General features: G+C 37.7%; 1 long non-coding RNA gene across 1 annotated transcript; it reads right to left on the bottom strand.

Moving 5' to 3' along the window:
- Positions 1 to 13,339: 13,339 nt before the first annotated feature.
- Positions 13,340 to 15,239, bottom strand: LOC131347839 (uncharacterized). Its single transcript, XR_009203833.1, has 4 exons — positions 14,929 to 15,239; positions 14,596 to 14,805; positions 14,410 to 14,487; positions 13,340 to 13,714 (listed from the first exon to the last, which is right to left on the bottom strand). It is a non-coding gene; the product is annotated as an uncharacterized LOC131347839 (long non-coding RNA).
- Positions 15,240 to 16,402: the final 1,163 nt, after the last annotated feature.

The following is a 16,402-nucleotide window of genomic DNA, read 5'->3' as shown; positions in this document are numbered from 1 at the left end:
GCCGAGTTCGCTAGCACGATAACTAGCATGATGCTAACTGTGTAAATGAAATGATTAGCGAAGTTCTCTAGGTAGATAACATACATCTGTAACTAAGTCCTTTAGACCTGACTAAATCACTAGTCTAGTCATGATTTAGTGTAAAACCAGTACTCAGGGGTGTGAAAAGTCACCTTTTAAATGGGTAAATATTATATTATGGAAATAAACTAAATTCTCGTTACCCGAGCTCATCAACTCGGTTCAGGATTTTAGTGTGTAATTTAAAGCAGCAGCATGTTCACTAGCAGGTGAACTATTATTAGGAGAAATATCATATTCACATTAATATAACCAATAAAGTGTTAAATAATTACAACAAATATACAAGTTCTCTCGGTAGATATGATTAGTCCAAATATTACATTGTCATTGAAATCGCTAAAAATCGGCTAAAGTCCGTTAGCGCGCTAGCTGCTGAATCACAAAGCTAAGCACGATTTATTTTATTAAAACCAGGAGAAGGGGTTGTTAAGAATGGACTTCTAATGGGGTAAATATTTCATTCTGGAAATAAAATAAATTCTTAAACCGAGCTTAATGATTTTGTGTAGTTTAAACCAGTAGCCAGGTTCGCTAGCACGGTAACTAGCATTAGGCTAATTCACGGCAACATGAGGTGTCTTGTGTGCTACATAACATTAGACTGTAACACTGTCACTTTAACATGATTTATTGTAGAAACAGTGTGGCATTAAAGGATAAAGATCATCCTACCTTGAGGACACTGAGTGTGTTCAGCAGGAGCAAATTATAAAATGTAAAATATATAATTTGTAAATGCATTTTTTACGGACTTCACTTCCTGGTTTCTGTACAGTTCGGTTTTTCTCGGAGGTTTTCGGTAGATGCCGTAAACAGGAGTTTTTTTTTTTTTAAGGTCGTATCGTCTTTAAACTGGTCCTACAGCTTGAATTCTAACTGTACAGCTACATGCTGCCTTAAACTTCAGCTATGCTTCACTCCCTGGGCTTCCCGGACATTTCAGCTTATTATTATGATTATTATTATTATTTATTCATTATTGACTCTTGTTACTAGTTAGTGCTGGTTTATACTGGTTTATACTAGTTAGTACTGGTTTATATTGGTTTATACTAGTTAGTGCTGGTTTATACTAGTTAGTGCTAGTTTATATTGGTTTATACTAGTTAGTGCTGTTTTATACTAGTTAGTGTTGGTTTATACTGGTTCTGAATGTCGCAAGATTTGGATTATCTTTTGGCATTTTTGCTACACCCCTGTTTCGGATTTCTCTGTACTCCACTACTGGATTTGACTCCTACACCGACTCTACAGCGCAGCGATGATGAACTTCGGGGGAGGAGCCGAGCCTCAGCACCCGGATGTGGATCCCGAGCCCGGATGGAGCGGACTGTACGACCCCTGGAACGGTGAGTTACTGAGTTTCCTCTTTTTCACTTAAGTATAAAGTCTTTTAAACACCGCGTTTTTACAAAAAAACCGCAATCAGGAATATCGTTTTATATGATTAGATGGTTTTGAGAAATTCTGTTCGGCTAATCTTTATTCGGCTAATCGCTTTACGTACACGATCAGTATGCTAAAGCTAGCGGACAAAATGGCAGACTCCAGTGAAACGAGCAGGGAAGAAGAAAACAGTGTTGATGTTTTCAGATATGTTAACATCAGCTTTTCATAAAAGTCCCAATGTTTACTTAACGTTTGTTAAAGTTTACTAAGTCAAGCCGAGGAGTATTAGCAAAGATTAGCTAGACGGCTAGTTAGCATGTAGCTAAATAATTGTTTTTCAGTGTTTATAGTTTTTTTTTTTTGATGGAGTGAATAGAATAAGTTAAAATACTTACAATAACATGAAGTAACTTATTATTTTAAGGATTTTTCATTGTCCGTGTTTGTCGAGTTGTTAAAGCGGAGAGAGAAAGGGGCTGTGAGGAAAGGCAGCTAGCTGAACAAAACCAATCGGTACAAATAAATGGAGCTAGTGTGGCAATGTAGAGTGCAGCTTAGGCAAAAATATCAAGCTGTTTGTTTCAATTCTGTTCAGCAACGTTTTGTTTCTAGCTGTCGTGAATAAAATAGTTAGGAGTAGTGTAATTTACGATAAAGGGCGAATTTTTGAGAGGAGACACAATTGGACTCAAAGGGGATGTGAACCACTGGAGTAAGAAAGTGCTAAAGTAATAGACTGTAATAGAAATGTATTTTAATCTGCATTTTTTGGGGGAAGATATTTTTAAGCATTGAAATAAGTGCACAGTGTGACTAACAGTGAAGCCGTGATACTGGAAGAGCCCTGTATAACACCTATAAATGCAGCTAAAATGTAAATACTGTAAATGTAAATAAAATAGTTTTTAATGCAGTGTTATAGGAAGATTACAGTAATATAACTTGTGTAAATACTTCTTGTTTTGATAGTGAGGCTTTCCTGCTGTATAAAACATACACAGTGCTATTAAAATAAAACCCCATCCCCTTTGAGGAGGCCACCACCTTCAGGGAGTCCACAGCCTTCAACAGTTCCTTTGCCCCAGCCTTATTTCAATATCGACATCCACAACATTGTGGCTGGTATGTACTATGCTCCTGCCACAATGATAACTCCTGTCCCACGCCAGGGCATAAGGAGGAGGTGGGACGAAGAGGATGGCAATCAAGAAGCCCCTCTGAGTAGACGGCAGCGTGTGGATCCTGATGGGGAGGTGGAGTTCATCAGGATGCCTGGACTTGAGGATTTAGAGAGTTTAATCAGTCACATGTACAGTGAATTTACACAAGCTACTAATGCTACAATTAGTCTGTTTCTTCACAAATTAACTAGCTAACTAACTCACAGGTTTATTAACTTTTAAGCATTAGAAAGAAAGGAGAGAAAAATTTACAAGGTCTCTCTCTCTACTACCTTATAAATTTGGCCATTTTAATGTTTTACATTTAACAGAAAATATTAGTTGTAATTAAACTTACATGAAACTAATTTATTGCAGAAGCTGTGGATTTGCTGGGAGAATCGTCAGATACTCCCTCAGTCCTCCAGGTATGTGTCAGTAAAATATTTTAACTACATTTGAAACGTGTAGGCTGCTTTTGTCTAAGTGTGTGTGTGTGTGTGTGTGTGTGTCTTAAGGTTGTTGAGCCAATCCTGCTTCAGCTACCCACAGAAACTCACTCCACATCTTCAGCTGTTGTTCTGGTAACCAAACCTGTCATTTATTTACTAAATCTGATCTCTGGATTTTCCAAGTGACAGAATGTTTGAAAGTGTTAGTGTGAAACTGCTATGATAAAAAACACTGATGATCCTCATCTTCTACTTTTCACAGCCCCTCAGTGCTGGTGAGCTGAACAGCACCGGCTGTAATGTTGAGTACAACACTGCAGACTCCTCCAACTCCCAGTCTGGGGTATTGTACAGTGCTGCAGCTGAGATACAAACACACACACATCCTTCTTCACAAGTTCTAATGTTTAGTTTTGTTTCTTTATTTCTAGCAAGTGGACCTTAGGAGAGACATCCTCAGGTTGTTAAGGGGTCCAGAGAGTCAGCTCTGCTGGCTTGAAACCGCACACTGCTGGACTCTCGAGGTAATCACGCTATTTATTACTCTCATTAAGAGATTCCACTTTAACGATTATTAAAAGAGAACTTAAATGAAATGCAGTTGTAGATCTTGAGTTTCATCTAATTGTCGTTTCCAGGGATTCCCTTTTCATAACAACTGTGAGGACAGTTTCCCTGGCATTCAGGTAAGGGCTTGTTCATTGTGTCATCACTAAATTGTGTTAATTGCAGTTACTAATTGTGTTTGTGTGTTTTAAGGTCGTTGAGCCAAACCTACAGCTGCTGCCAAACGAACATGACCAGGAATCTTCACCCGTCCTTCTGGTAACCAAACCTTTCCTTTATTTACTAAAGCTGATCACTGTATTTCACAGGGTTGTTTTGACTGTAAAGAAAGTGAGAGAATGTTACTTGTGTTATTATAAAATGGCTGTGATAGGAAGCAGTTATGTTCATCATGCTCTTCATTTCACAGACGCTCGATGCTGGTGAGCTGATCAGCACCTGCTGAAATATCCAGTTCCTCTCTGCACTACACTAAGCATGTAAATCTTTTGTTTCTTAGGGACCATCTTACAGAGAGAGGGGTAACTGATATCGGCCTGAAGCTGCATGCTCTCCGTGAGGCGTTCGCTGTGAGTAAAACCTTTGTTTAGCTGCTGTTTTTGCTCAGGGGAAGTTCACTCTGCTTTAACTTATATTATGTGCTGTCTTATATTCAGATTCATCTTACCTGCATCCACAATCAGAACTTCTTGTTCGTTATGGGGAAGAAGATTGTGATGCGTCTGGCAGCAGTTAACAACCAGGTGACTTCAGAATGATGATAGACTGTTTCCTTGTGCAAAATACTTTCAGTTACTGGGCTTGAAAATGATGTAGTTGTCAAACAAATGTGGTAATGAGTAATTAAGGAATAATAATTAAAATAACAAGCATCAAAAGCTAATTTTATAACAATCACAGCCTGCTAAAAAAGGACACTTGGACATTTTGGATATTAATGGACATTTTGTGGAAGCTCTGAGCAATGTCCTTCCTTCTACCAAATTCCTCTTTTCTTCCTTCTGTTCCATTTCTTTTCCCTCACTTCTTTTCTATACATTGCTCAAGCTCTCCACACGTAAGTAGAAATTAATTTAATTCTTATTTTTGATGAACTTAATATTAAAGTATACTCTTTTCTTCCCTACAGGTCTGTAGAGTGAACCCAGCACCCAAGGAGTAGTTTTAATATCCCTCATCCCTCATAGAGCGTCCCTTATCAATCTATCCCTCTATCCTTGTCTATATAGATAACTGCTAATAGTAATTAGTATAAATAGTAGCTGCAAATAGTATTGTTGTAAATAAACTTATAGTTGTATAGTGTTTATATAGTTTACTTTAATAAATGTTTTCATTTGCTCCTATTACCGTCTCATTCTGATTATTTTTAGTCATCATTATGTCTACTGTATAACTGCAATAGTGTGAATGAGAGTACATTCCTACACACCATAAAGTCTGATCATCTTTATTTGCACTGACCTTCATCAGTGATGCTGCCACTGCTGGAGCCACCACTACTTTTAGAACATGGTTGGGAAGAAGCAGAAGACAGGGTTTCACCAATTAGAGGTTTAGGAGACAATTAGACACTTATTAAGACTATTTGTACAGTCCCCTCTGAAAATACTCAATTTTTTTTATACTTTGAAGACAATTTGGCTTTAAGTTCCAAAAAAGTATATAAGGCTATAGACCAGAATTCTCAGATTTCATTTCCAGATATTTACATCTAGATGTGTAAACAACAACCTGTTATTTGAAATCTCTTATTTTTTCCACAATCAAAATACTGGACATGTGACTGGTGTGTCCTGTTGCACAGATGTCCTGTGCTGACTGAATGAATGTTACTGATACTGAACAATTGGGAGAGCTGGTACAGTTCACAAAGTCTCAGAATGATTTTGCTCTCTGGTCAGCTCTCCTCATTTCTCTAGCTGGTCATTTAAACTCAGTAAAGATGAACGTTTTGCCTAGATTTCTGTATTTATTTCAGTGTGTTCAACATTTTATCTCTAAGAGTCATTTCGGGCTCTGTGATTGGGTCCCAGCTTGGGTCAGTATTGAAGAGGGTTCTTGCTCCCCGGCCTGACCAGCTGCACTACTGTGTGGTCCTCTTACTGCCGTCTCACGTTTTCCTAAAAGTAATTCCCTTGTCCAGCAATTATTATGAATTTGGTCCCAGAATTTTGATCCATAACTTTTTTTGGCTATAAATCTTTAAATGTTTTTCCACTGTGACAAAGAAACAGATCAAGCCTTGTCCTTTGGTTGCACTTATCGGACTTCCTCCGAGTGTCACCGGTTTGTCCGGATGTTCTGTATAACTGTATATATATATAATCAGAAAGAGGACATCCTTAAAAAAGAGAGATTTGATTTGAAACCTGAACTGCTATCAGGTCCATGCTGAACACCTTCTGACCAATCCAAATCAAGTATAAATTTTAATCTCAATACTGCACATAATTATCAAATAAAAGTCTATCCAGCTGTTATCCAAAAGTCTGAAATAATGTTTCTCTTAAGTGTTTTAATTCAAATCCATATTTTGGTGTGATTTATACACATGGGTTTGTCCATTCTGACTTTTGGACGCTTTATTATGTCCATTTTATGATGAAACAGGAAAAGACTTTGAAAATCATCTGTCATTTTCTGATCATGTTAAATATCAACACAACTAGACTGAAATATACAGGTAAGATATGCAACTAATTGTAACATGAACAGAGCAAGATATAAACTGATATCTACTGGTTTCCTGTCAGGGTTGTGGACTGTTTTCTGGTCACTAGAGGCCCCCACTGCCTTTTTGTTGGTGTCCAGTCTCTGTCATTATGTCTAATAGGTGTCTCCTGTGCTTTGTTTAGGTTTGTGTATTTAAGTCACCCTTTTCCTCCACAAATACTTTGCTTAGTGTTTCCTGTACCTTGATTAAGTCTAGGTCAGCCGTGTGCTCTGGTTTATGTCCTTAAAAGACTTTGTGCATCTGGTATAGTTCTTTGTTTTGATTGATTGACAAGTGCTCTTTTGAATGCCTTATGGATTTATTTTGTGGACTAATTAGAATGACTTTTTGGAAGTATTGACTTTGTTTTTTGATTAGACTCCTGTGAACCTTTTGTATGCTTTTGGATTAACCTTGTGGATTTTGGGGATTTATTCTTTGGAACTACTGTCAAGTCTTTTGAGCTGACTTGTTGGATTTGTTTTGTGGATTATTTGACCTGCATTATTATCTAATTAAAGATAAGTAAACATTTCTCCAGAACTGTGATCTGGTTATCTGCATTTGTGTTCAGCCCCCTTTGATTGTGTTCAAGTTTTCTCACTAGTCCTGCCCTCACTCGCCGCCATAACCCTATGTTCCTTCATTGGACCACTTTTGATAGATACTGACTACTGCAGACTGGGAATATGCCCCAAGAGCTGCAGATTTGGAGATGCTCTGATCCAGTTGTATAGCCATCACAATTTGGGCCTTCTCCACACCCTCATCCATTTTTTCTGCCTCTAACACATTAACTTTGAGGACAAAATGTTCACTTGCTGTCTAATATATCCCACCCACTAACAAGTGCCATGATGGGGAGATAATCAGTGTTATTCACTTCGTCTGTCATTGAATAAAAAAATAAAATATATATGTATATGTATGTATTCATTCAGAGATCTAGTGGAGATACTTCTATGGGTCAGGGCTGCAGGGCTGTTTTGGCAGCAAAAGGAGGACTAACAATATTAGGCAGGTGGTCATAATGTTATGGCTGAAAAGTTATATTTGTGTGTGTATATATATATATATATATATATATATATATACACACACACACACTGTAGACTGTACATAACTGCAGAAAGGACATTGTTCATATCACACTCTTCGGTGTTTAGAATAATTTATAGTCACACTCTCCGGTGTCACCCAAATGAGGATGGGATCCCTTTAGAGTCTGGTTCCTCTTAAGGTTTCTTCCTCATACCATCTAAGGGAGTTATTCCTTGCCACAGTCGCCACAGGCTTGCTCACTAGGGATGATTTTTGTCTAATATCTAGGACTTTTTACACTATGTTTTTTGTTTCTTATGTTCTGTAAAGCTGCTTTGAGACAATGTTCATTGTTAAGCACTATACAAATAAAAATGAATTGAATTGAATAGAATATGAATGCAGCCAGTCCATGGATTGTACCACTCAAAGGACACATTCATAAAGATTATGAAGAAGGGAAGCATCTTTCCTTCTAGCTGGTCACCAGATTTCCATGTAAGCCAGTCGTTTGCATGCAATGTTTTGACTTTGGCTCCCAGACAGTGTGGTGTAAATATATCATGGCCTTTTTTCTTTTCAAATAAGGACGTGGAGACACACTGGTGGATCAGAGAAATATAATATCTGCATTGTATTATTTATTTATTTGATCTGATTTGAAGTAGTATTATAACAAGCGATTAATTATAGAGCCATCATTTGAAAAAATTATTCATCCGTTACTTGTGAATCAAGCATGTGACTTAAATACACAAACCTAAACAAAGCACAGGAGACACCTATTAGACATAATGACAGAGACTGGACACCAACAAAAAGGCAGTGGGGGCCTCTAGTGACCAGAAAACAGTCCACAACCCTGACAGGAAACCAGTAGATATCAGTTTATATCTTGCTCTGTTCATGTTACAATTAGTTGCATATCTTACCTGTATATTTCAGTCTAGTTGTGTTGATATTTAACATGATCAGAAAATGACAGATGATTTTCAAAGTCTTTTCCTGTTTCATCATAAAATGGACATAATAAAGCGTCCAAAAGTCAGAATGGACAAACCCATGTGTATAAATCACACCAAAATATGGATTTGAATTAAAACACTTAAGAGAAACATTATTTCAGACTTTTGGATAACAGCTGGATAGACTTTTATTTGATAATTATGTGCAGTATTGAGATTAAAATTTATACTTGATTTGGATTGGTCAGAAGGTGTTCAGCATGGACCTGATAGCAGTTCAGGTTTCAAATCAAATCTCCCTTTTTTAAAGAATGTCCTCTTTCTGATTATATATATATACAGTTATACAAAGCAAAAAATAGTCTATGTCAAATATGTACAGAAGAAACTGAATTTGATTTTAGAGACTAACTAACTAACTAACTAACTAAATATAATCACAATCGTTTACATCAGCAAACAAAACATTAATATAAATTATGTATACACAGTGCACATACTTGTACTCAATACACTTTTGATCAAGATCAAGCCACAATTATAAGGACATCCTAATGATTAGACTGACCAACTATAGAAGAAGAATTCACATAATCAGAAAAAATAATAAATATAGCTGCAAGCAGCAATGACGGGCCCTCACACTATGGGCCCAATATTGTATTGTATTACTAAATTTATTGCTATACGTTATAGATTGATACATATGATGATATTATGATAATATTATTAATATTATACTAATATAATTTACATCATACTATTTTTCTTCTCCTGAAGTGTATATACATTTTTGGTTGACTCTGTATATATGAATTGTGAAAATGAAGCCATATTGTAAAGAAATTAAAATAAATGTGAAAGAGCCTCTGGTGGACATAGTCTAGTACTGCAGGAGTCAGGCCAAAACCATGTCCAGTCAATGGACTGATAAATGTAAACATTTGTTGTGAGCCGTTAGATCATCACAAAATCATGAAACTAAGCAGAATTACTCACAACCAGTTGTTCTTTCTATGTAAAATGTTTTGAAACATTAGGACTTTCCACTGTTAAGATAAAAGAACATTAATTTTTTTCTATTATGTCCTCACAATAGCAACAACATTCACAATATCACAAATTCCTTCACAGTTCCACATCAGCCATGTCCTGACATTATTCTGACTGATTTTCAACCAAATCAGGTGAAAATAAGGGAAAACATTAGAGATTTCTAAAAGTGACACACTTCCTGCTGCCAGTTGGTGGCGCTATGACCGAGACTCACAGTAGTCATGTCCGTGTGATCAGCTTTCTTCTGTTAACATAAAGTTGAGGTTTGATGTACATCACTCAATATACACCAAAGTTATTAGCCACTTCCTGTTTCCTTTTATTCGCCATAAGTTCAAGGGCTCCTCACGGCTGAACCGTTTGAGATATCAAGAATCCCTTATCAATTTTAGATCCTCAATGTTTTCAGATCATATTGGACCCTGTTTGGTCAAAATCATACAAATCCCCTAGGAGGAGTACATCAAATTCCATTGATTCCAGTGCGTTTTTCAAACATCCCAAAATAACTGAGTTCCTGTTAAGCAGATCCCATGACAGGTGGATGAACGTCATTTAACTCAATGAGATCTAAATGTATACTGGGTCTCATGCATATATGTTCAAGTGAAGATGAGCTGTGCAGCTATATTTCTGACAAAGTTCCAGGGGGCGCTGTGACAGCCCTGTGCCACGCCCGGTGACCAGTCACACTGGACTTTCTCATAAACATGTACACTCTCTATGGGAAATATTTGGAACATTAGGCCTTTCCACTCGTAAGATATGAGAAGATTCATTTTCTTCTATTATGTTCTCATGTAAATCGTCACCATAGTAACACGATTCAAGGTATCAAAAATTCCTTCACAGTTTCACATCAGCCATGTCTTGTCATTATTCTGACTGATTTTGAACCAAACCAGGTGAAAGTAAGGGACAAAATATTAGAGATTTCAAAAAGTGACACACTTCCTGCTGCCAGTTGGTGGCGCTATGACCGAGACTCACAGTTGTCATATCAGTGTGATCAGCTTTCAATGCTTAACATAAGGTTTCGTGTAGATCACATAATGTACACAGAAGTTATTAGCCACTTCCTGTTTTGTTTTATTCGCCATAAGTTTAAGGGCTTCTCACGGCTGAACCATTTGAGATCAAAAATCACTCATCAATTTTGCATTATCAATGTCTTGAGATCATATTAGCCTGGGTTTGGTGGCGGTTGTATCAATGTCTTGAGATCATATTAGCCTGGGTTTGGTGGCGGTTGTATCAATGTTAGAGATCATATTAGCCTGGGTTTGGTGGCGGTTGTATCAATGTCTTGAGATCATATTAGCCTGGGTTTGGTGGCGGTTGTATCAATGTCTTGAGATCATATTAGCCTGGGTTTGGTGGCGGTTGTATCAATGTCTTGAGATCATATTAGCCTGGGTTTGGTGGCGGTTGTATCAATGTCTTGAGATCATATTAGCCTGGGTTTGGTGGCGGTTGTATCAATTCTCTAGGAGGAGTATATCAAATTCCATTGGGTGCGTTTTGCAAACAACTCAAAATAACTGACTTCCTGTGGATTAGACTTAATGACATGCAGTGTGAAAGTTGTTCAGGTCAATGAGATCTAAGTGTGTACCAAGTTGTACATGGATTTTTGCAGCCTCTGTTTCTAGCCATCAGCCAGTGGGACGTGGACATCAGGGAGCCTGAGGCAGAGCGACTCTTTTTAAGGCTTTCTGTAAGGGAGGAACTTTTTCTAATGCCATGAGACACGTTCTAAAGAACCTGCTTTAAATTCTCTGATCAATCTCTTCAGTATCATGCTGGAAATGTGTGTGTGTTTGTGTTTGTACAGAATATGCTGACAGTGCTGCTTGAGGACCTTTTCTATCAGCCTCTGGAGCTTTACAGAGATCCAGCAGCTTTAGCCTCTGCAGTGCTGAGCATCGTGAAGCAGCGTGTACAGGAGATGATGAAGACCATAGAGAGAGTCTGAGCAACATTCACACCCCTTTAACACACACACGCACACTTCTCTATCCCATTTGTCTTAAAGAGTGATCAGGACACAAATCTATTATTTGCTATTAGATATTTTAACTTTTATTAGATATTTAAGCTTTTATTAGATATTTAAACTTATCTACATTTTTTTAGTGTTCATGTGTGTGGAGTTTTCCTCTTAGTATTCTGATTTCTCTCACAGTCCAGTGATGTGTGGTAGGTTGATTGGCATCTCTAAATTGTCCAAAGTGTGTGAATGTGTGTGTGTGTGTGTGACTGTTCCTTGTGTTGGGTGTCCCCTGGTCCCCTTGGATAGGATCAGGCTCCCATTGACCCTGTGTAGGATAAACAGTTCAGAAAATGGACTGAAGGAAGATTCATACAAAGTAAAGAGTTTTATATACACCAGTCAGCCATAACATTATGAACACTGACAGGTGACGTGAATAAGACTGATTATCTCCTCATCATGGCACCTGTTAGTGAACATTTTGTCCTTGCTGACCCCTGTGCACTGCAGAAAGTGCCAACAATGAGCACGTGGGCATCAGAACTGGACCAGGGAGCAATGGAAGAAGTTGGCCTGGTCTGATGAATCACGTTTTCTTTTACATCACGTGGATGGCTGTGTGTGTGTGTGTGTGTTGCTTACCTGAGGAATACATGGAACCAGGATGCACTATGGGAAGAAGGCAAGCCGATGAGGGCATTTGTCGTGCTTTGGGCAGTGTACTGCTGGGAAACCTTGGGTCCTCCCATCCATGTGGATGTTACTTTGACACGTACCCCCTACCTAAACATTGTTGCAGACCATGTACACTCTTTCATGGAAACGGTATTCCCTGATGGCTGTGGCCTCTTTCAGCAGGATAATGTAAGAAAAATAAAATGATGAGGGCGTTGAAGATCTTAATGTAGACGTTTATTGCAGCGTCGCAGTGACAAAATACATAAAGTACTTTGGGTACATCGGAGTCAAAAAGAACGCAGGACAAATCCTGCTCAAACCTTTTATACAGTGTTTCCTGTGTGTAATTTAAATGAGTTTCACTTTAAATGTAAATTAGTGTAAGAACTGAGTATTCCCCAAATGGCTGGATGATACTGTCGTCTAGCTGGATGTCCTTCACTGGTAATCACGGTCACGTATACCTTGGCTAGGTATTGTTCTAGGTGTTATCACCCAAATGGTCGGACAATACTAAATAGTAATCACAGTCATGTATACCCTTTGTTCAGGGATGGTTCCTGATGCCTTGCTGCCGCTCCCATACTAATAATTAATTAAAGTTCTAAATGTTTGGTAAGGCTGCTTTAAGCCAATGTAAAAAATACCATAAAGATAAATTGATTTGAATTAAAGATATTTCTATATGATATGTAAGCCTTTTTTGGAATGAGCTCTTTCAGATGTGTACTGTGGAGTGAAATCTGGGTTGAGGCACTCTGTAGTTTCTTACACCTTAGTGTCCAATTGTTTTTTGAGACCAACAATTTGGTTGTGTCCTTTTTTGACCGATTGTCCTGCATCATATGTTATAACCTTTAATCTTTAATAACTACAAAATAGGGTCAGGAGAGTGCAAATTTGGTGCACAGATGCACAGACACATTGACTATCAGCTACTGTCACCTTGTTGAAGGCGAAGTTTCTGCTTCAAAGAGAAACGTCTGAAGGAAATATCCCCGAAACGGTAGGGGAACAGGGACCTCTTGTGTCGTCCAACGCTGCACCCCTCCCCATCATACTACACTGCAACAGAACCTTTCCACACACATCCCACTCAATAATGTCTGAAATGCAAGCCAGTTTGTTCTCAAAATCAGTGGATGCGTGAGACGTGGACTTACAACATTTTAAGATGCTGCTGTATAAAAACACAGTTATCATTTCAAATGTGTACATCATTCTGTCCTGCCAAAACGCCCATAAGATCAATTTTATTCTTGTACATAGAAACATTTTAAACACTGGACAGTAACGCATCGGGCAAACTAGAATTTCTGTACAGGGAGGTGTGTGTTCCTTACTTTATCATCATTTTATTCTAGTTTACAAGACATAAAAATAACAAATGACATCAAAGTTTTAAAATGTTTAAATAACTAAATACAAAGACATTAACAACAATTTTAGTCAACATTACAGAACCGAGTGAACGGACACAAATGAATGACTCTTACATGAGACAGAAATTCTTTTTGCAACTTCAGTCCTTAAACAAACATCCTTTTGCACAAACACACACTTATAGAGTACACACTTACTCCCAGAGACTGTGGTTGCAGGTTGTTTCACTTCTGTAAAATGCACAAATTAAGATAAAATATGTAATAAGGTTATAAATAAATGTTAAAATAATGTATATAAAATATAAATAATGCCATAAATAATAATGTTGGTGTAAGAGTTTAGAGAAGTAAAAACTCTATCAATGGCAGCACAGATGCACAGACACACACACATAAGTACACACACCGTGGGTGTATTTATCAGACTGAAAACAATTTCATTTGTTCACAGAAGCATTTACAGATAAAATGCCGTACTGATGACAATCCTATAATTTGGGAGAAAACATTTATATCCTTATCATCTTCCTGACTGTAATTTTATTCATGAAAAAAACCTAATGTAAACCTAAATTGACTTCAAAACATATAACATCACGCTTTACTACACTTACATATACACATTATGTATATTCATATACAAGTTAAAATCTCCAATATTAAAAACAATTAAAGAAAGCAAGCCAACACAAATCCAGAAACAAAGACAAATAAGACCAGACCCTCAATTAAGACAAAAGCAATACTGTCCAATGTAAAGTTTTATTCTCTGTGCGTATGTTATGAGCCTTTGGTCTATTATTTGCGTATTCATGAAACATGTTGTAAGACTGTTGACTTTGTGTTTGGATTGAATTAAACTTCAGCATATGGAATATCAAATGCAGACACACGCAGACGCATGCAGACACACACTTACTTACCCTCAGTGTATCATAATCAGAGCACATGGGTGCAGGGTTCAGGGTGGTGTAAGTGTCACTGGCAGAGCTTTTAATATTCTAGTGGGGACATGAGAATTTAAAGAAACAATACACACACACACACACACTCAACACACTCTCCTTCATACACACCCACACACACAGGTAGAAAGACTGTATACTTACTTGCAGTGTGTCATATTCTGGGGACACAGTCATGAGGTTCAGCGCTGTGTATGTGTCATCTCCAGGCGTTGGAACACACTGAGAGAATTGAAGAGAAAACCTCTTTAATTTTTATTTATTAACAGATTTATAGGAACTTTAAGAAGATTAAAACACGAAGTGAAAAGTTCTCTCAGTAGCTGAATGTCTCTTTCTGCTCTTTTCTTCCTCCTGTTCACACAAAGGACACAAAAACCAGGCTGTTCAATCTGTTCCTGCTTTATTCGTCTAATGTTTAACATTGGATTATGATTCTGGTAACTTAAGGAATACAAAAAGAATTCAGTCACTCACTTAACACACAGGACGGCGATAAGAAGAGAGAGAAGCAGGAACAAGTGCAGCAGCAGCTCCCCATACAGCATACAGCTTCCACACTACAGCTTGGTTCTCTTTTAGCACAGGGACAACTGTTAGTGTTACCGGAAAACTTATTGACAGACAAATTATTTATTTAATTCTATTTTAAAAGCAGAAGTGATTAAAGTGATTACTGTTCTCTGGTCATGTTACCAAGTAATTGCAATAAAAAAAAAGCAAACTTAAACATAAACTTCTCTTTTCTAAAAATAGTAGAAAACCTGATAGTACAAAGTGTTGAACCTGAAAACTGCTTGCGTAAATGTTTCTTATATTAAAAAACATTCCCACATGAGCAATTACACATTTTTTTTGCAATCTGTTTTAGTTGTAGTAGATATGAAACAATGAGGTATTACAGTGAGAGCCGTAATATAAACCAGGGATTTGTTTTGAAGCAGGAAGCAGGAGTAGAACCACATTTCAACAACAGCACTGTGCTGTATATACTTTAAAAAACACACACACACACACACACACACACACACAATGCCTCATAAGCAATTCTGGATTTTCCTCTTTATTTATCTGACTGAAACCTAAATCCAAAGTGACTTATAAACAAAAACAAAATCCAAACCAAGCAAAAAGCTTTTTAAGATAAAGTTAAGTACCACCAGAACCTGAGCTACCACAACCTTCTAGATAATGACTGATTCTCACGTCTAACAGTTTGTTCAGGAGAGCGAAGATCCTCACGTCCTTTCACAGCACAGGAGTAGTTCCCTGCATCTTCGCTGAAGAAGAGGTAGAGTTTGTTGTGTTTGGTGAGTTTATCAGTAACAGGCTGTCTGTTCTTGTACCACAGGTAAGTGGGGCTGTTGGACAGAGTGCAGGACGTGATGCAGCTCAGCGTTACTGTCCCTGCATAGTGACTCAGTCTTACCTGCAGATCTGAACGTGCACAAAATAAAGGAACGGGATTTAACAGATGTACAATGATGCAGAGAGACCAGATGTAGAGACAGTTAAGTGGGGGATATTAACCTGTAACATTAAGAACCACTCCAGGTCTACCCGAGATTCGGTTAGATGTATAAACTACTCTAAGCCGATATTCTCCAGAGTCTTTCTTTCTCAGCTGGTTCATTTTCAGAGTGCAGTTTCTGTCTTGCTTCACATATTCAACTCGATTAGTAAACTCATGCTTCAGGTCCTTGAAGTCCTTAGAAGAATGCCAGAATACTTCTTTAACACTCTGTCCACTGGAAAGCACTTTTTCCACAATTTCCACTGAAGACCCTTCCAAAGGTTCCAAACTCTCTTGTCTGGGTAGGTCACCCTCATACAGTTCCTTCCAACACCTGAAATGGTAACAGGTCATGAAGAGATGGTTTAAAATTGATTTTAAAAGCTTCAGCCTCTTTCATAAACCATAACAGGAGTAAGCTTTCGCTGCCTACCTGCT

The sequence above is a fragment of the Hemibagrus wyckioides genome, linkage group LG27 (genome assembly GCF_019097595.1).
Source record: "Hemibagrus wyckioides isolate EC202008001 linkage group LG27, SWU_Hwy_1.0, whole genome shotgun sequence".
In the NCBI taxonomy this organism is placed as follows: Eukaryota; Metazoa; Chordata; class Actinopteri; order Siluriformes; family Bagridae; genus Hemibagrus; species Hemibagrus wyckioides.
The sequence above is the reverse complement of the archived record's forward strand: the minus strand, read 5'-3'. Positions and strand labels throughout refer to the sequence as shown.